This window comes from Ornithorhynchus anatinus, chromosome 14 (genome assembly GCF_004115215.2).
Source record: "Ornithorhynchus anatinus isolate Pmale09 chromosome 14, mOrnAna1.pri.v4, whole genome shotgun sequence".
NCBI lineage: Eukaryota > Metazoa > Chordata > Mammalia > Monotremata > Ornithorhynchidae > Ornithorhynchus > Ornithorhynchus anatinus.
The window spans coordinates 40570228-40591074 of NC_041741.1; the positions used below are offsets into that span (position 1 = coordinate 40570228).

Genomic DNA, 20847 nt, shown 5'->3' on the forward strand with positions numbered 1-20847 from the left:
ACCAACAAGAATGGATTCCACACCCCCTTGGGAACCATCCCACTCTGCCCTCTGAAGTCCAGTCCTACGGAAGCAGACACCCAGGCTACTCCCAAAGAATGTAACACTCGGCTGTTGGATTCCATTATGAACAGAATGTTGTTGGATGAGTGTCCTGGGAGGAAAAGTACTATTATCCACAGCTCATTGCCTCGTTATTAATTTGGTCAAAGCATTCTGATTGCAAAAAAGGAGCAAAGAGAAATATTCCCCATATTAACTGCTTGATAATGCACTGACTCTTGGCTTTGGACATAGAGGATGAGCAGCCCTTTTCCATCGCGTCCTGTTTATTTTTCTTTAGCCGGGTTCTTGTTTATCCAACTTTTATTCTAATATGAAATGGAAAGACTGTTAATCCATGTACTTATGTGTCATCTTGTAAAATAACCCCCCATTTTATTTTCCACTTGGGATGTGTTGTCAGGGTCAAATTCCCTCCACCACCTGGCCAGAAAAATACCTAGGATGCAATGCTTTTGCTAGAAATTCCCCAGAGGAAGCTGGGGGGATTGGGGTGGACCCCATGTCTTTACTAGGAGAAACATCTCTGTACGCCTCCTTGCTCATGGCACTCTGTTCCCCAGGAGGAACATGGCTGGCGGGGGTGAGAGAGTGTGAGTGGTACTGTTCAAACAACCAGCCATAAATCAACTTCAGAGAAGCTTCAGCACTGCGCCTCATCTGCCATTTTCAATGGGAAACTCCATCACCATTATCATCATCATCACCATCAATGGCTGGGTTAGAGACTGTCCTAAGGTGTTGCTACTTCCTGCTGCCTGCCCTGGAAATTTACAAAAAGTACAGCTTACCACACAGACTGTGTGCAAATGCCTGGATTCCCTCTGGATAGTTCTGCCCTGATTGGTATACTACAGGGCAAGGGTCTGGGGAGATAGTGGAAATTGTAATACTTCTCTAGTACCATCTCTTTGCGAAACCACCAAGGGTTTGTTGTGTGTGTGTATGCATGCATGTATAGATAACACCACACATATCCACCATTCAAGATTGCTGAGGAAGTTGTAGTGGATGGTATTAGCAGGATAATGGGTCTAGTTCTGGAAGGCCTCATGTAGGTGGCGGGTTTTGGAGGTGGGTGTGTTTTGGAGGTGGGCGTGGAGGGCAGCTATGTGGTGAAGTGAAGCAGAGTGAAGAGACTATTACTGATGGAGGACATTGTAAGCGATGACTTGGAATTGGGAGAAAAAATGTAAGGGGCAACAAAGAAGTTTTCCCAGGCAGAACTGCCAAATTCAGATCTCTGTTTTCCTTATAAAAGTGGGTTCAAAAGAGTATTGAAATAATTAAATGATTTTCTTTTTTAACGAAGAGCTATTTTATGGTGGCCAGATCACTTCACCTAGACAGTCCAGTGATAAATCACTGGTATGCAAACATACCTCACTATACATTATACACTGTGCTATTCAGTTGCAACATACAACTGAATGTAACTGATAAGATTTCTAGCTTCCCATTAGGCCTAAAATGTCGGGTCCGGTTTCCAGACCTTTCAGTTACCCTGAGCACACAACACACATGTGTGCGTGCATGTACACATATCCCTTTACGTTGTAGAACAAAGGAATTTTCTGCATTTTTGTTTGGTGTCAGTTATAACCAGAGCTTGAAGCTGCTGTTGTATACATTCAAAAGTTACACCCTCCAAATCATGCTTTCTCCGCTTTGGCTCTGAACTTCAAAAGAAGTGGTGTTTAGAGAATGTACTCACGTACACAAAATGCATCTTAAAAGAGATTATTCTAGCACCTGAATGTGGCGTGACACCCCCCCCTTCGCCCCCCACCCCAGCATCTAAGCCTTTAGGAATACCCCTGGATGCTCAAATATACAACGTGGATTTTCCCAGGCCCTGGTAGTAAGTTAAGCACTACGGGAAGAACATTAACTCATTACTTGCTAGGCTAGATGTGTGAGGAGGAAGAACAACCACAAGATTCCCAAATGCTTCCTTTGAACTCTTCTGCACTGTACATGTGTAAAGATGGCAGGGAAACATTTCCAGGGGATGAACAATGTGTTGATAAATACAGACCCCAGAGAGAAGCAGGAGGCTACTGCTGGACTCTTTGCCAACTGAAAGACTTAAAAATGTCATAGTCCGTCAGTCATATTTATTCAGGGCTTAGTGTATGCAGAGTGCTGTACAAAGCATTTGGTAGGGTACAATGTAACAGTCAACAGATTCATTCCCTGCCCACAGCGAGCTTACGGTCTAAAGGGGAAGACTGAATTTAATGTACGTACACACTCAAGTGAACCAAGGAAGTGTACAATGAGGAATTTCCCAATTGTACCAATTTCTGCTTTCTTTTAATAATGTGATGTATGCAGGGTATTATGCTGATTGGGGTGATACAAATATCTTGGTGCTGGGAATTACCATTATTATTGACCTAATCCTGGCTCCACCACTTAGCTGTGTGACTTTGGGCAAGTCACTTAACTTCTCTGTGCCTCCTTTACCTCATCAATAAAATGGGGATTAAGACTGTGAGCCCCACGTGGGACAACCTGATTACCTTATATCTAGAACCTGATTACCTTATATCTAGAACCTGATTACCTTATATCTAGAACCTGATTACCTTATATCTATATCAGAAACCAAGAATAGTGCTTGGCACATAGTAAGCACTTAACAAATACCATCATTATTATTATTATCCAACTGGGAGTGTATTTTCTCTCTGAAGCTTCTGATTGACCAGGCCTGGTCTCTACATTTCACAGACACTGTTTCAAAAGTGAATCCAAAAGATAAAACCAAATTCCTCACAAGTGATTTCAGTTTTTAGCAGCTCACAAACGTCCTCAGTGTCCTGAAGAAAAATGATCTCCTTCGTGAAGGAATTAAACTGTGATAGATGAAGTTCTTCTAATTTGTTTAAAAAGAGGGAAGCCACAATGGATTGGGTGGCACTGTGGCAATTACATGGTGGCAGTAAGAGGGCCTGGCATGAATGAAAGAGTAGAGGATGGGTGTTGGAGGTTTCCAGACTCCATGGTGATCAGGATAGAGAAGACATTTCAGGTGCTCTCTGCCCCAGTCTCTGGATTCCCACATGCAGTTGTCCCCATGAGCTCTGGAATTCTAATCCTGAGTGGTGACCATAGGGTGGCATTACCTGCTTCAAACTATAAAAGCTCACAGTCTGTCTAAACGATTGTATTAGCTAAGTGCTTACTGTGTGCAGAGCACTGTACTATGCACTTGGGAGAGTACATTATAACAATAGACACATTCCCTGAAGATAAACAGCTCACAGCAAATAGAGCCACCTCTCAGCTATTAGATGCAGAACAAAAATAAAATTCCCTTCCAGCCTATTCTTCCCTTCTAATCCATTTAATCCAATCATACACTACATGGAGTTGACTCTGATCAAAGCCGAAAGGAGTGTCATATTTGACAAATGCCATTTTCTGTAATGACCACAAGCTCCTTCAAGCTCCTCTGGAATGAAGTCTCCCATTCCCAGGGAAGCTATTACAGTTTAAAAGTCCGTCTGTGTCCTTATTAGCTCCCTGATGCACATGAATTTTACCTACTATCATTGTTTTTACTGTTCAAGCTCGAGATCTAAAATGTCTACGACTTTAGTTTGTCAACTCTCAGGTATGAGGTTCATAATCCAATTCAGGTTGACAAGGACCATGCCAAGCTTATTGTCACAGAGTTATTAGTCATCCATCAGGCCTCAGCTCTGCCTGCCTTCAAAGCCCTTGTGAAATACCACCTTCTCCAAGGGGCTTTCCCTGATTAATTTTCTGCTCCCTAGGCCACATCCTTCCAGTGACCTACTCTACATTTATACACCTATAGCCACATTAGCACTTTTGTCCATATCGATTTATGTACTCTACTATCTAAGCACTTTGCAAATTCACCTCTGAATCACTTGATTCTTCCTTTTGGTAATTTACTCCCCATCTGTCACACATCAGACTGTAAGCTTCTTGAGAACAGGATCACTTCAGATGAAGTCTTTTAACAGATTAATACAGTACTCTACAGTCAGATGATCAATAAGTAACATTGTCTAATTGATCGAAGCCTAAATCGGGGCATGGTTGAAGTTCACAAATCATGATGGGTGAGAGCAGGAGAAATAGGGAAATTATTTACCAAATCCCACAACAGGATGAGGTAATGCTTTGAAAGTGGTAAGGTTGAAAATGATCCAACCTCTTATATCCTACTTTGACTACTGCATCAGCTTCCTTGCTAACTTCCTTGCCTCTTGTCTCTCCCTTCTCCAGGTCTTACATCACTCTAGTGTCTGGACCATTTTTTTCTTAAAAAAAAATTATCATTCCATATCTCCCTTCTCTTCAGAAACCTTTCCATCTCTGCTTCAAACACACACTCCTTACCATCAGCTTTAAGGTATTCCATCAGCTAACCCCCTCCTACCTTACCTTGCTAATTTTCTAATCCAACTGAACCCACACACTTAACTCCTTTAAAGTCAACCTGCTCCTGTATCCTGATTTTGTCCATCTCACTGCCAACCCCTTTTCTCATCTGACAGACCACTACTCTTCTTATTTTCATAGCCCTACTCCAATTGCATCTCCTTCAAGAGGATTTTCCTAAATCCGCACATCTGCTATTTGTCCTCTCTTCTGCATCACTTATAGGGTTAAATTTGTATCCCCTAAGCACTTTGATTTTCACTCCACTCCCACAGCACTAATGAGCATATCCATCTGTAATTTATTTTAAGGTCTGTCTTCCCCTCTAGTCTGTGAGCTCCCTTTGGGTAGGGATCAGTATTCAGTACAGTGATTGGCACATGGTAAGCACTAAATAAATACTGTCGATTGATATCGTATCTACTCCATTGTTGAGCACAGTGTCTGGGACATAGTAAACACGTTACAAATACCACTACTATTAAGCACTTTTTCACATAACGCATATTTCGTTATTGCAGCAAGTTGCACAGGCCAAAATGTGTGCACATTCAAGGGGAAATGGGTATAAATTCCAGTACAAGAGTCTATCAGAGTCATCAGAGGGAAAACGGGAAAAGTCGAGGAAAATGTTAGAGATTTTAGATGGTTCATCCCTAATTCTTCGAATGGATGTCTAGGAAGTCAGATACTATTCCTCCAAGCACTTCATTGCTGTCAGAGGCAGAATTCTGGGTTGATTCTTGATATATTTTAGCAATGTAACACCCCATTACACCCGAGCCAACATGCTCACTCTGGCTCAGCCAGCATGCCCCAGCTTGGGGCAGTAGTTAGAGCCTGGGTTATGAGAGTCGGAAAGTCATGGGTTCTAATTCTGGCTCCACCACTTGTTGGCTGTGTGACCTTGGGCAAGTCACTCCACTTCTTGGTGCCTGTTTCCTCATGTGTAAAATGGGGATTAAGATTGTGAGACCACATCTGTGTCCAACCTGATTTGCTTGTATCCACCCTAGTGCTTAGTACAGTGCCTGGCACACAGGGCTTAACAAATATAATTATTATCATTATCAATCCACGGCCCCTGCTCCCTCTGCAAGTTTCCCCACCTGAAATTTTGCAATGCCCTTTCTAGCCCCAGAGGAGTTCTCGGCATGACATTTATGTTTGTTTTCCTAGGTAGGCTAAGGCTATGCTTGAAGACTTTGGGTGCATGTCCAAAAGAAGAAGGTTAACATGGAATGGGAGAAAAATGTTTTCCTTCACTTCCCCCAAAGACTCTACATGAATATCTATGAGTTGAGCAGATCTTCAGAGATGGGCTTTGCACAGGTAGGTGCTGGTTATTTCTTTCCTCCTGGTGATATTTTTCAATCTGAGATGAAGATGGGAAAAATGAAAGTGTTTTTAAAGTGGACTGCGCTCCTTGGAATGGAATTCTTTTTCTAAATTCTCATTGCTATTTTTAACACTATTAATGACTTGAGTTTTGCTTCCAGTCCAGCTGCTGCTCCTAGTTTATACAACTGGGAAATCAATAATTTTGTGTTTGGGACACTGCAGTCCATTTCTGTAGCCCTGGGCAGGATGCCACTGGAGTACCATTGTGATGGATTCACCTTGGGTTTAAAGAAGGTGGTGTGCAGGACCTGAGAGTGAGGTAGAAAAATGAGCCTTTTTGATCGTGAGATTAATGGCAAGAAAAGACAGTGTATCTTGGCCTGATATTTTAGTGGGTGTTGTTTTTGAGAGATTCTGGAAGAGGGTATTATGGATATTTTCCTAGGAGTCCCAACATTGTCTCGGAGAGAAGGAACATGTGTTCTTTTTGTGCTTTTCTCTGTTCTTAGCTGTGGGTTGCTAAATCTAACCAGAGCTAAACCTGGAAGTACATCTGTTCAATATTTTGATTTAGAAATGCTGAAAAAGGTATCAGGACAAGGCTTAGCTTTGCTAAATTGACATTTGATGTGTGCACTTGTTTTGAGTAGTTGCTGAAAGACAAACCTCAGACCCTAATCCATTACTCCAGTCAAGCTGCAGCCTGATGTTGACTACAATAATTAGTTTATGAAGAATATTAGGGAGAAAAAAATTGATATATTGGATTCATGAGGTGCTTTGAGACCTAAAACCTTGCATCGTTTAAAGTCTTCAGTTTTGTATTTCACCACCCCTTACCGCTCCTGCAAAAGAAGAGGTGAATTTCAGTCTGTCTCCTTTAGTGTCCATTTTGCTTAAATCAGGAACTTGGCTATGATGCCCACAGTGGTGGGTGCCAAAGAGACCCCACAAACTAGCTGTTCCAATGTCGAACACCTGATACAGGTTGAGCATCATACTTGATTAAGCAGTGGTGAGAGGGAAAAGATATTGAGATAAATCCTTGAGGTGAAGAATAGCAGGCCTCACAATGCTCAACCCGAAGCTGAGGAAATGATGGTAAATGACACTGCTGAGGCCAGTAATATCCTGGGTGGTATGGGAATCGAAGTTTTTAGTCCAAGTTTGTGGGGTGACTGGGTGGGAATCCCTATTGCCACCTTCACGTATTTGCAGTTTCCCCACTGTCTGAGCCCAGGGGGCAAAGAAAAACAGATATGACCTGACATAAGACAGGATCCAGGCCAGACATTCTGTGAATCACTTGAGCTAGTTCTTTGTGAACCTCCCAAGTGTTCAGAATTTCTAATTTTGACAAATAGCCAAAATAATTTTGTTGGAGTGAGAAGACAGGAAGCCTCAAATGTTGTGTTTGACTCTCATGCTGATTTATTCTGCCTCGGTTTCTCCCTCTAGCAAAGGGAGTAGTGACCACTTATCTACCTCAGTGCTTCTTTGAGAGTTGTTGGATAATGATTTGGTGACATTTTGAGAGCCTCTCATGATCAGTCTAGTATAAGAGCACACAATATCTTAACTATATCAAAAAGAAATAATTCCAATTCCATTTTATCTTTAGAAATGTCCAAGTATGTATTAATGTCAGATTTTGAACACAGTTTTCAGTAACAAAAAATAAAGTACCATTTTGTGGATAAAGTTTCTTACAAAGAGGTGCCTTATAAGATTTAAATGTAGGGGTATTTGCACACATTTTTCAAGGCATACCACTGAAAAAGACCTTTTATGTCTGTCTCTCTCCAAAGCTTTCTTTCTCAAAGGAATATTGTGCCAAAACCTACTATATTTGATAAGTCGTCATATGGCTTATGCCTTTGGTCTAATGAATCTGATAGGCTCCCACAATGCCTTCTTTCAGTTCAGTGACTTGACAACTATCAAACTCAATAACCCCAACTCTGACCCCAACAAATACCACAGAGGTTATATCTGGTCGACTTAACAGTTAAGGTGGCATGTCCCAGGAATCCCAAGAAGCTTGTTGAATTACTACTCATATTCTGTAGACAATTAACAAAAGAGATTCCTCTCCTATTCTTCCTGTTCTTTCCCTCTCCCCACCCCAGCAAAAATGACTTCAAACACTGCACCTGGCTGTAATCTTTTCTGCTTGAACTAATTGGTGTTTGCAGTGGCATAAGGAGGAGTAAAAAAAAAAATGGTCTCTGGCTAATATTGGAGTTTCAAACCACAAAATGATTTCATACGGTTGGTTGTTCTGGGGCAGGGCAGCCAACATCTTATATTAATTTTCAGTTGCAGGAACTACAGTTCTCAAATGTTTCAAAAAGAAATAGATTCCTAACAAGGTACAGGAATTAATTTTGAAAATTCCCTGAATGCAAAAGCAGATAGAGTTCTTTAAACCATTTCAGGGTTTCATATGTGCAAGTCTACTGATGCCTGAGTTACTTGGCTGGCTGATTTTTTTTTTGTTGTTGTTATTGCTGTTGAAAGAGGAAAAAGCCAATCATTTTAACTGAATGTTTATGCCTCCATCCTCTCTCAAGTTCTACAAATTGCTAATATGTTTGTTTGAATTTCCCATCACTAGCTGATCTAAACCATGCTGTGGTGATTTTGAGTAAATCTGCTAAAAGACTTGCATTTCACCTTCTGTCTTTACCCAGGGGGAAGGGAATACGATTCCATAGACTGGAGCATGATCTGGTCTACAGGAACTTTCTGGTCAGCTGGCCTACAGAAGCAGTGTGGTCTAGTGGATAGAGCATGGGCGTGGAAGTCAGAAAGACCTGGGTTCTAATCCCAGCTCCACTACTTGTCTGCTATGTGACCTTGGGCAAGTCGCTTCACTTTTCTGGGCCTCAGTTACCTCATCTGAAAAATGGAGTTTAAGAGTGTGAGTCCTATGTGGGACAGGGTAGTGTCCAACCTGACTAATTTGTATCTACCCCTGCGTTTAAAACAGTGCTTGGCTCATAGCAAGTGCTTAACAAGTACCACTATTATTATCATTATTTGTGGATAGAGCAAGGGTTTGGGAGTCAGAAAAACCTGGGTTCTAATTCTGGCTCTACCACTTGTCTGCTGTGTGACCTTAGGCAAGTCACTTCGCTTCTCTGTGTCTGTTATCTGTGAAATGGGGATTAAGAACGTGAGTTCCATGTAGGACATGGACTGAGTCCAACCTGATTAGCTTATGTCCACCCAAGCGCTTAGTACAGTGCCTAGAACTTAACAAATACCAAAAAACATAAAAAAGCTGTTTGATAAAAGCAGAGATAGGTGGCATCTTCCCTTCCTATGACTTTTCTTAGGCTAGGGATGGGGTCTTTACTTACCTGTGTGTTTTACTTACCCTCTTAACATTTAAACAAAAAGTCCTTCCTACAGAACATGTCTTGTTGCACCCCATCAACATCAGAAAGGCCTTGAGGGATGATTAATGATCAAGCTTCTGGCCCGCCTGATTAAAACACGTAGGACATTGACCACTGCTCTGCAGAAACATATTTAGTGAAACCATAATGGCAGCAACGCAAATGGCCTTCTCTGGATTATCTATCTTCCTGCCAAAGGGAAGGTTGGAGCAGTTTCACTGAGGCTTGGGGAACATTCAGCTGAGATTTGCCCAAACCTTAACTCGATCTATGACTTCCGGTGGAAAGTGTGCCAACCCTGTGGGGCTAGTTTGTGTTGTCTGTGTTTCTGATAGTTTCTCTAGGAAACTGGAGGAGAGTGGATGGTCTAAACTGAGCTTGGTTTGAAAGCAAAAGGAAATTCACAGTGACAAGGCAGCTGAGCCAAAGAAGCTATTACTGGAGTTGTCATGTGCTCTGAGGCATCCTTCACCAGGGCTGTTTAGGAGAAGCTGCATTTGTTAGGAAGTGGGTTTTGCTCTATTAGATCAGTTTCTGCTGTTTCTTTTTGTTTGGCTTGCTTTCTGTTTTTGAAGAAAGAGGGGAGGAGGAGGCCTGGCCCCTTGTTTAGCAGGAAACTCCAAGCATGAAGAGTAGGGACTACAGAGCAATGGATAGATGGGTAAAGTAAAAAAAAAAATTAATTAAAAAAAAATGGACCAGACAAAATAGTTTCAGTAGGAAGAGACAATTGTTCATACAGGTCTGGGAAGGATGACAGAAGTCTCATCTTTATACTAGCACAAAGAAAAGAGAACTGTGAGGGAGGCTTTAAGGAGCTACAATTGGAGAACTGTTGAAGTAAAATAAACTTACAAATGGCATTCTCAGTTAGACTGAAGAGACAAGGAGACAACAGAGGGAAAGTCAGACTGTCAGAGATGGCAGGAATCCAGGCAGGAAGCACACATAGTGTGAACAAGAATCTCTGTGGTAGGGGGCAGATGGAAGAAGAATTGTTTCAGAAATACTGCTGAGAGAAAGGAAAGGAGATTTATTAAAGTTTTTGAATATAGCTTATCATTTTCATCCAATAAGTGTTAATTATAATGTTACATGAGCATAACAAAAAAAGCGTTCTTTTCCTGCTACATGGTTTCACAATCTGTATTTTTCAAGTGTGTTATAATAAAGGTATTTGTTAAGCACTTCCTGTGAGTGTGTCAAGCACTGTTCTAAGTGCTGGGGTAGATACAAATTAATCAGGTTGGAAACAGTCCCTGATCCACATGGGGCTCACAGTCTACATAGGAGGGAGAACAGGTATTGAATCCCCATTTTAAAGTTGAGGAAACTGAGGCACCAGAGAAGTTAAGTGAATTGCACAAGGTCACATAGCATCCGGGTGGCAGAGCTAGGATTAGAACCAGAATCTCTGTCTCCCAGGCTTTTTCCACTAGACCATGTTGCTTCCTTCCAGCACCATCCTTTCTAGCAGGAGATGCCACTGATGGAGAAATCTTAACTTTGTGTGCCAGTGACATTGAGCAGATGCTTGTGTAACCATCGGCATTTTGCACCCTTGTAAAGACCTTCGCTATACTGATGCTATTTTGGATTCTGCCTCTTATTACTGCAGTGTTTCCTAAGCCTCAGCCCTGGAAGAGCCTCACCCGTGTTGCTTGCCACCCCCTGGGCTAATTTGGGCTATTGTCACAATCTCTAATTTGTCTTCCTTGGGCCGCGTCACCTGAAAAAGTATAAACATTTGGAAAGTACTTGCAGGGGGGCGGGGGGAGTTGTCACAGTGATGCAGAGGTGCCTTTAACCTGGTTGCTGTTTCTAGTTGTCTCTGAGACTGCTGGCAGTGAAACTTGAGGACGAGGAGGATCCCATGATAGAGTAGCTGATATTTATTTTATCCAAAGTAAGAGTTGTGTCTCCTCTTTGTGGTGATTCTACCCTAACCCTTCTCCTTCTTCCCACCACCACCATTATCACAGCTCTCAAAAGTGTTTCTGTTTCCTGTGTCTGCCATGACCCATCTCTGCAGTCCCCAGGGACAACCCCAGTTATCATCATCATGGTATTGGAGTGCTTATTATGTGCAGAGCACTGTACTAAGCATTTGGGAGAGTACACTGCAACGTAGTTGGCAGATATGTTCCCTGCCCACAGTCTAGAGGGGGAGACAGACATTAATATAAATAATATATCATACATAATTTTAAGATTTGTAAATTTGGAGGGGAACGTCCAGGATAGTGTGCAAATTTTAAGATATGGGGGGGGGGGGTTATAATAATAATTGTGGTATTTGTTGAACACTTACTCCATGCCAAACCCTGTTCTAATCACTGGGGTAGGAACAAGGTAATCAGGTCAACACAATTTCTGTCTCACATAGGGCTCACAGGCTTAACCCCTATTTACAGATGAGGTAACTGAGGCACAGAGGAGTGAAGTGACTTGCCCAAGGTCACACAGCAGACACATGGCAGTCAGGATTAGAACCTACTTCCTCTGTCTCCCAAGCCTGTGCTCTTGCCACTAGGCCATGCTGAGGACACAGATGGCTCTGAGGGGCCCAAAGGGATGTGTTTGCAATTAATTTGTCCTGGAGTTTTGTAACAGTCTAGGGCCTATATGCAGCATGGACAGGGAAGGTTTGGGACAGCTGTAGTGCGTGTGTGTGTTTGTGCACGTGCGCGTACACACGGATCACTTCTCTGTCCGGAAAATGGGGTTTTGCCGACTCCTGTTAATTGGAGTTAAGGATAGAGCCCATCCTTCTTCTGTTGTTAAAATCCACTTAAAGCTGTATTTTTAGAATTAGTCTCCTTTCTGAAACAGGAGCAACTTCTGTCCAAAATCTCACATGAAATTTCAATGAGGTGTCACCAAGCAGCCCAAACTGACACACATGCTCCGTCTGGTTATTTTAGCTTCTCAAACCGACAGTAGGAAAACAGAGCAGGACATGATGAGGCAGGCACCTAGCCCTCAGATTTGCTTAGTAGCTGCAGATGTCCTGTCCCCAGTTCCCCTGGCTGAGTAACTTCACAGAATCAAAGGTTTCTGTCCTCCTCGAGCTTTCTGAGACATAGGATTGGAATTCATTGTATATTCTACCTCTTACAGTAAATTTCTTTTCAAAGGAGATGTTCCTTTCTTGAAGAGGCAGACTTTCCGGAGGGGATGATCTCACTATTGTTTCCTCCCCTTGACCTTTTCTGTATTGCAACATGGGCTTCTTTATAGATGTAAAACTATGATTTCTGGTTGGACACGTCGAGGAAAACGTTTGCTATAAGAAACCTGAGTTTGAGGGGGATGAGATCATGTGATTCTCTTGGACTTGGAGGGAAATGCATTTGAAAATGGGTAATAGTTCTAGAAAAATATCCTGAATACTTTTATTTTTCTTACTTCTGAATCCGAAAATCAAAATTAAATTTTTTGACAAAAAATGCTGTAAGCTTGGTTCAAGGCAGAAGTTGGTGGGGGGGAGAATGATAAATTGGCAGGGGTCTGACCTATAAATCAGAAGAAATCAACGGAGAATTTAATCAAAACATATGCTGCACATAGTTTCCATTGGCTTTGTATTACTGAGGTTAGAATTATGGCAGAGCGTAGTAGTGAAAAAGCATGAAAAACTGATGACATCTGCCCTCTTGGTGATTTTTTTCCTTTTTTTAAAAAAGGCTGCTGAATGGGCCATAGCCTTACTTAGTGACTATTTCACAGAAGTTAGTAGGAAATATCGCTCCTAAGAAAGAAGGTGAGTCATTAAGCCAGAAGCTGTTCGATGTTTTCTATACATGCTAACCCAAAGTGCTTGCCCTTCTTTCAAGGATAATGACAGGGATACATACTGTTACATAATGTGCCGTGAATGATGTTAAATAGCAGAGACTGCCACGAAGCCGGAGAATGAGTTTAAACCGATTCCATCTGGTTGAGTTATGTCTTCATCAGCAGAGGCAAATATTTATTGAACACCCTCTGTGTGCATGGCACTGTTATAAGTGTTACAGAGGTTTCTCCAGAATATGGAGAGGGCAAGGTCCCTTCCCTTAAGGAACTCTCTATCCAAGGGGTTGACAGGATTAACACACGTACGAGTTAACAAACATGAGGATGACCCTGTGGCTATTTTTTTTTTCCAAGAGGCCTTCCCCGATTAAGCCTTCTTTTCCCCGACTCCTCCTCCATCCTGCATCATCTGTTCACTTGGAAGCATATCCTTTGGTCACTTGATATTCACCCCATCTTTAGCCCTCTAACACTTATGTGTATATCCATAAATGATTTATTTGTATTTGTCTTTCTGTCCCTCTAAACTGTAAGCTAGTTTGTGGGCAGGAAACCTGTCTACCAGCTCAGTTGTTGTACTCTCCCAAGTATTTAGCGCAGTGCTCTGCACACAGTAAATGCTAAATAAATATCATTGATTGATATATTCATTCATTCAATAGTATTTGAGCGCTTACTATGTGCAGAACGCTGTACTAAGCTCTTAGAATGTACAATTCGGCAACAGATAGAGACAAACCCTGACCATTGACGAGCTTACAGTCTAATCGGGGGAGACAGATGGACAAAAACAAGACAACTTAATCACGATAAATAGAACCAAGGGGATGTACACCTCAGTAACAAAATAAATAGGGTAATAATGATAAGGTCAAATATACACAAGCAAAATCAAGTGAAAAATATACAGTCATCCTCATGAATCTGGCAGCTGATTCAGACAAAAGTGGAATTTTTGGTGTGTGCTTGAATTGTCCTTAAATGGTTCTGAAGTCATCAAAATATTCTATAAGACTTCACTACCTTCAGTCAATCAATCAATAGTATTTCTTGAGCATTTTCTGTGTTCAAAGAACTCTACCAAGTGCGTGAGAGAAACAGTCAGCAGATGCATTCCCTGCCCCCAATAAATTGCAGTCTAGAGGGGGAGATTTGGCTACACCAAGCAGTTGTATTGCCTAAAAACTATCTCATTAGGAAATGAAAATAGAATTTTCCCCTCTCTGCTTTGGAGTTTGATTCTGACGATTTAGCTTTTATCCATGTCCCAAACAGTGATGCTCACCATGGCTTCCAGTGCCTTGCTGAACAGAGGAATCCACTCGGGATAGTTAATGGAGGATGCCAAATTGAGGATTACCTACAAATGTAGAACTTATTTTGAACTCTTCAGATCAAGATGGTAAACTTTGTAGGTATCCATGGAACTGAGGGTGGGCAGGGAATGTTTTTGTTTACTGTTGTATTGTACTCTCCCAATACCTCTCAGGGTCGCACTTGAAGAGTTTCCAGTACTCTACCAGTCTCAGCTATTCATTCATTCAATAGCATTTAATAAGCTCTTATTATGTGCAGAGCATTGTATTAAGAGCTTGGAACGTACAATTCAGCAACAGAATTCGACTATGGGAAGGAGAGTCAAGCAGAGGCATATCCATCTGTAAAATGGGGATTGAGACTGTGAGCCCCACATGGGACAGGGACTCTGTCCCACTCAATTTGCTTGTTTCCACCCCAGAGCTTTGTACAGTAATAGTAAGCATTTAACAAATACCATTATTATCATTACTTATGTACCCACTTATGTAGATATTTTCATTCTCTATTCTTTCTTCTTATCCTTAATTTATTTTACTGTGTCCCCATATAGCAAGCTCTTTGAGGGCAGGGATCCTGTCTATTCACTGTATGCTCCCAAGTGGTTAGTAGGGTGATGGATAAGTATGACTTACTGACAGGTTTGTGCACTTCTAAATAAGGAAGATCGTGACTTAGAAAGCTAATTTGATTTGATTTAGACCTTTCAGTCCTTCTCCACTTGGAGCTTTAGGTTTGCAGTTACGTGGGAAACTGAAAATTGGCTGTGTATTCCTCTTTTCCAAGTGTTTTTGCTGTTTTTAGATGTGCAGGTGCTCTGTGAATATTTTGTTTGTCCTGTCTCCCCTTTCAGATGGGAAATTTTGAGAGAGTCCCCACGTCTGCGTTTCCTTTGCAACATCTCCCAGTTCTCAGCATTTTTGCCTGACTCATTTTCCATTCTGACCAAGTTTGGTCCTCACTCCATGTTGTGCTGAGCTAGGTCTGTGGAAGAGCTGCAGGCATCCACTGAGTTTAATATAACCTACATCCCCTCACTGGATTGTAAACTACTGGAGGGCAGGAGTCAGACCTTTTATTTTTACCCTACTCTCCCAAGGGCTTAGTATAGTACTCTCCACACAGAAGGCACTCAGTACACGTTACTGATTGAACAACAGACACATTCAAGCACTTAGTACAGTGCTCTTCTCATAGTAAACACTCAATAAATACTATTGATAATGATGATGCAGAACCAAGAGGATAAATTCTCAGTTTTCTCTTTCTCTAATAGTAGCTTAGCCTAATGAAAATTTCACAGGGAACAGAGGCAGGAACAAGGAGGCATATGTGAATTTTGAAATCAGATTAGGGGAATAGTGGTTATTAGGTGGCCTGCTTTTGATAATGAGGTTACTGATGGTGAAAATTGCCCAAGGGCACAGTCGTGGCTGAAAAGATGAATGCGGGGATGATGGGTCTCTTCCTCTCCATTTCACAATCCTTGAAATTTCGGCTTGAAAAATGATTTTTCCTTTTTCAATTGTAATGCACCTGGACTGTCTGCTCCCAGTGTCTCTGAGCAACCAGCTGTGATGCCACACTGTCTGAGGCTATGCTTGACTGCATGCTTAAAGCATTTTCTCAATCCTCCCTGATTTCCGTCACCCCGGTTCAACTCACAGTGTAGCAGGAGTTTGTTTATCCTATCAAACTATTAATGGTATTTACTGAGCACCCACAGAGTACTAAGTACTTGGGAGAGCACCTCTGGAACAAGACACAAGTTGTCTGCCCTCATTTGAGTGAAGTGTTTAAAGACAAGGAAAGAACTGTTCACCAGTAGTGGAAGCAAGGAGAGGAACAAGGAAATAGCATGAAGTAGTATAAATAGATAAAGATGAAATAACTGAATCAATTAATGTTGCATGTGTTACAACTAGATTAGTAGTGATGAGGTGATCATAGCTTCTTTTTTAATGGTACTTCTTAAGTGCTTACTTTTTTCCAAGTACGTGTTCTAAGTGTCGGGGTAGATACAAGGATATCAGATTGGACACAGCCCATGCCCCACATGGGGCTCCCAGTCTAAGCAGGAGAGGAGAGTAGGATTTAATCTCCATTTTACAGATGAGGAAACTGAGGCACAGATAGGTTAAGTAACTTAATAATTGTGGTATTTGTTACACTTACTACCTGCCAAATCCCATTCTGATCACTGGGCTAGATACAAGGTAATCAGGTAGACACAATCCCTGTCCCACATGGGGCTCACTGTCTTAATCCCCACTTTACAGAAGAGGTAACTGAGGCACAGAGAAGTGAAGTGACCTGCCTAAGGTCATACAGCAGACAGATGGCAGATTCGGGATTAGAAGCCGGTTCCTCTGACTCTAAAGCCTGTGCTTGATGTTGGTAGACTGGCTCTGATAAAGATCTGTGGAGAAGAGCTGGGTTGCCTGGAGCAATAAAAGCAACGTGGCTTTGGTTGGATGCTCCTTAAACTCAAATGGGAAACGGGCCCGTTTGAAAGGGGAAAATCCATATTCGCCCTTCCAGGGAATCGAACAATTGTATTTATTGTGCTTACAACAGAGTTGGTAGACATGTTCCCTGCCCACAGTGAGCTTGCAGTCTAAAGGGGGAGACAGATATTAATAGAAATAAATGTGTGTGTATATATATATATATATATATATACTCTGCTGTGGGGCAGAGGGTGGCATGAATACCAAGTGCCCAAAGGGTTCAGATCCAACTGCATAGGAGATGCAGGAAGAAGAGGGAGTTGGGGAAAGAGGCCTTAATCTGGGAAGGCCTCTTGGAGGAGATATGACCCTGTAAAGGCTTTGAAGGTAGGGAGCCTGATAGTCTGGCATATATTGAGGGTGAGGGAGTTCCAGGCCAGAGGGAGGATGTGGGAAAGGGATCAGCAGTGAGATAAGTGAGATTGGCACACAATAATCAAGCTGGAGCTAGAGGACAGAAGTGTGTAGTCCAGGTTGTAGTAGGAAATCAATGAGATAAGGTAGGAAGGGGCAGCCTGATTGAGTGTTTTAAAGCCCATGGTAACTGGACAGCCTTAGTTGACTGGGATCCCCAGATCAGGTGGATAATGGTATTTAGTAACCACTTAGATTGTAAACCCCAGGTAGAGAGACAATTTCAGTGTTCTCTCTGATGAACTTGTCTCTGACCTCAGTGGTTGGTACATGCTAAGAGGGAGAACAGATCTTTTATCCCCACTTTATAGGTGAAGAAACTGAGGCCCAGAACAGATAAGTGCCCCTGGTCACCCAGCTGGTGATGGAGGAGCTGGGTCTAGAACCCAAGTCTTGTGTTTCCCACTTCCTTTTCTCTCCACCAGGCCGAGCTTGCCATGGTTGAAACACACAGCCTAGCCTCCCATCCTTTTACCATGCCAAAGTACCCTCAGTAAGGAATGGGTAGAAAGATAGAGGAAACAGGTTTTGAAACTTCTTTTAAATTAAAAAGCAGCCATCCTGTGTTATGGTGAGTGGTTGTCTTCAGGACCGGCATCCTGCCCCTTTGAATTTCCTTTTGCTTGACACATCTACACAATGAGGTGTCATACCCAGTTAAGTTGTGTGGACATCACTCTGATGATGTGTGAAGAACAGGAAATTTAAAGTGATGTGGGTGAGCGTGAATGCACCACCTCTTTCAGTGACAATCCCTTCTCTGTTTGCTTCAGTGGGTTTTATAGCCATTAAAAAACCCAGCAAAGAGAATTGGCTTCTAAGATTTTTTTTTGAACACAGTGCTTTTTTTTCCTAAAATGATGCTGGTTTAGCAATTTGGTTTCCCTGACCAAAAAAACCACCTGCTTCCGTCTGTCCATTCAAAGACCTGTGGGATACCTGGGTAAGTTGCATGTAGCCCTGTCTCGTGAGGGAGTGAAAAGTAGCACAATCTCAGAAGAAAAAGAAGCGATGATGTGAATAAGGGTTAGGTAGTAAAAAAAAAAAAAAAAAAAATGCAGCATGGCCTAATGGAAAGAGCACTACTCTGGGCGCCAGAAAACCTACGTTCTAATCCCAGCTCCATCACTAGTCTGCTGGGTGACCTTGGGCAAGTTACTTAATTTCTCTGTGCCTCAGTTACCTCATTTGTAAAATGGGGATTAAGACTGTCAGCCCTGCGCAAGATATGGACTGTGTTCAATCTGATTCTCTTAGCATGTGCCTCAGTGTGCTTAGTAAAGTGCCTGGCACATAATAAGCATTTAACAAATTTACCATTACAAAAAGAAAAGTGTCTTCAGTACTATTAGCCTTTACACTTGGTGACCTGGGGTTCAGGGGAGGGGAAGCTGACAACTTTTCCCTGCCTATGAGGAAAGAAGGATCATGAGAAGGGGTCTAGGGGACTTTGGAGGGGAATAAATAAATCCATTTTCTGTTTAGATTTGAGTTTAGTGACTTGTCATCTGCTTGTTTCACCTGATTTTCCTCTCACCATGTAAGGTTACTATTTGTTTCTGGTCTATGGGCCATGTTTCTTCCCCATGGTTCTGGACCTCTAGAGGTGGAGAGAGTGACCCTTTTATAATCATAATTTTCCCTGTTAAAAGGATTTATGGTTGGAGCACGTTCTTATCATTGGATAGAATTAGATCTCTCCATCTGGGGCATGGTTGTGTGCTGCGCAGTGTAAGAAACAAGTTTAAATCTAGTCTCTGCTCTCAATCAATCAATGATATTTATTGAGTACTTATTGTGTGCAGAGCACTGTAGTAACTGCTTGGAAGAGTACCATACAAGAGTTGGTAGACATGTTCCTAGCCCACAACAAGCTCATAGACTAGAGAACCAAGTTTTCATGGCACCCATTTTTTAATGTTTTTAATTTTTAACGGTAATTGTTAATTGCCTTTTTTCAAATATTTGGATGTGTTTATTATGTTCCAGGTACTGTACTCAGTAGTGGGGTAGATACAAGATAATCAGGTTGGATACAACCCCTGTCCCATGTGCAGTTTGCAGTCCAAATCGGAGAGAGGAGGATTTAGCCCCCATTTTACAGATGAGATAAATGAGGCACAGAGAAGTTGTGACTTACCCAAGGTCACACAGCAGATAAATGGCAAAGCTGGGATTAGAATCAAGTCCTTTGACTCCCAAGCCATGTTCTTTTCCCTAGACCACAGCCCTTATGGAATCCCTCTTAGCTTCTATCATTTTCAATCCTGAAAATCAGTTCATTAGTGAGACAAACCTCCTTTTCCCTCTGTTCCTTGCCCAACTGTGATTGCAGCCTGTCTGTTAGCCAAAGGAGGGGTGTAGAAGAGGAGGATAGACTGAATCAAATTGTGGGGATGGAGGAAAATTATAATTGTAATATTTATGTGCTTACTATGCACTAAGTAGGGGAAGGTACTATGCACTGGGGTAGGTAGAATATAATAAGGTTGGGCACAGTCCCTGTCCCACATGGTACTCAAAGTCTAAGGAGGGAGTAAGATTCAATCCCCATTTTACAGATAAGGAAACTAAGGCCTAATAATAATTATGGTACTCATTAAGTGCTTATTATCTGCCAAGCACTGTTCTAAGAACTAGGGTAGACACAGGATAATCAGGTTGGATACAGGGTCTGTCCTACATGGGGCTCACATTCTAAGTAGGAGGGAGCAAGACTTTATGCCCACTTTAGAGATGAGGTAATTAAGATACAGAGAAGTTGTGACCTGCCCGAGGTCACACAGCAGGTAAGTGGCAACCCCACCTTGTCCACCGATGCACAAAACTATGAGCACAACTCCCTGCTCTGTTGCCAAATTGTACTTTCCAAGTGCTTAGTACAGTGCTCTGCATATAGTAAGCGCTCAATAAATACGACTGAATGAATGAATGCTCTGGGGATGGGTTTTCCATGCAGTAGGGGAAATTAATTCTTGAGAAGAAAATTCCTCATTATACCTTAACCCCCTGTCAAAGGATCCTCCTTTGTTATAGGGCCCTGTTGGATCTACCTCCAGAACTGGCTTTTAACACCTCAGGGGGGTTATTGTGTGTGTTGTTATATTGTATTCTCCCAAGTACTTAGTACAGTGTTCTTTATACAGTAAGTGCTCAATAAATATGATTGAATAAGAAACTGCAGCCTCTTCGGTGCTTCTGACTAGAGATTCCATTCTCCCTTCTTGGTCCAGTTCTGAAAACTCCAGCTGAGCCCAGCTCTTTTGGGACAGATGGTCCCCAGTTCCCAGGTTCAGTTTTAAATCTTTTCATGGCTATCTACCCACACACATCCTGTTCAAAAACAAAGGACATGTTCATGCAATCAAGAATAATTGAATTTTAAAGGAGGAAGCTGCTCTTGTGGTAATTCCAAAAGTAGACACCTGGCTAATCTGAATGCACCCCTCTCCATCCTTTCATCGTGTCTTACTTAAATATAAAATTATAGATTTTTTTATTTCCCAGGTAAAGATCTTTCTCATTAAGAAGGTTTGGCTAAGAAAAACCACCCCTTGCAGGCTCTAAGACTTACAAAA

General features: G+C 42.0%; 1 long non-coding RNA gene across 1 annotated transcript in view; it reads left to right on the forward strand.

Moving 5' to 3' along the window:
• The window catches only part of LOC103170773, a 132646-nt gene that overhangs the window by 6193 nt on the left and 105606 nt on the right, over nt 1-20847 (forward strand). The window contains exon 2 of the long non-coding RNA XR_005660816.1: nt 5665-5817. This is a non-coding gene — a long non-coding RNA (uncharacterized LOC103170773). The remainder of the gene's footprint in view (nt 1-5664; nt 5818-20847) is intronic.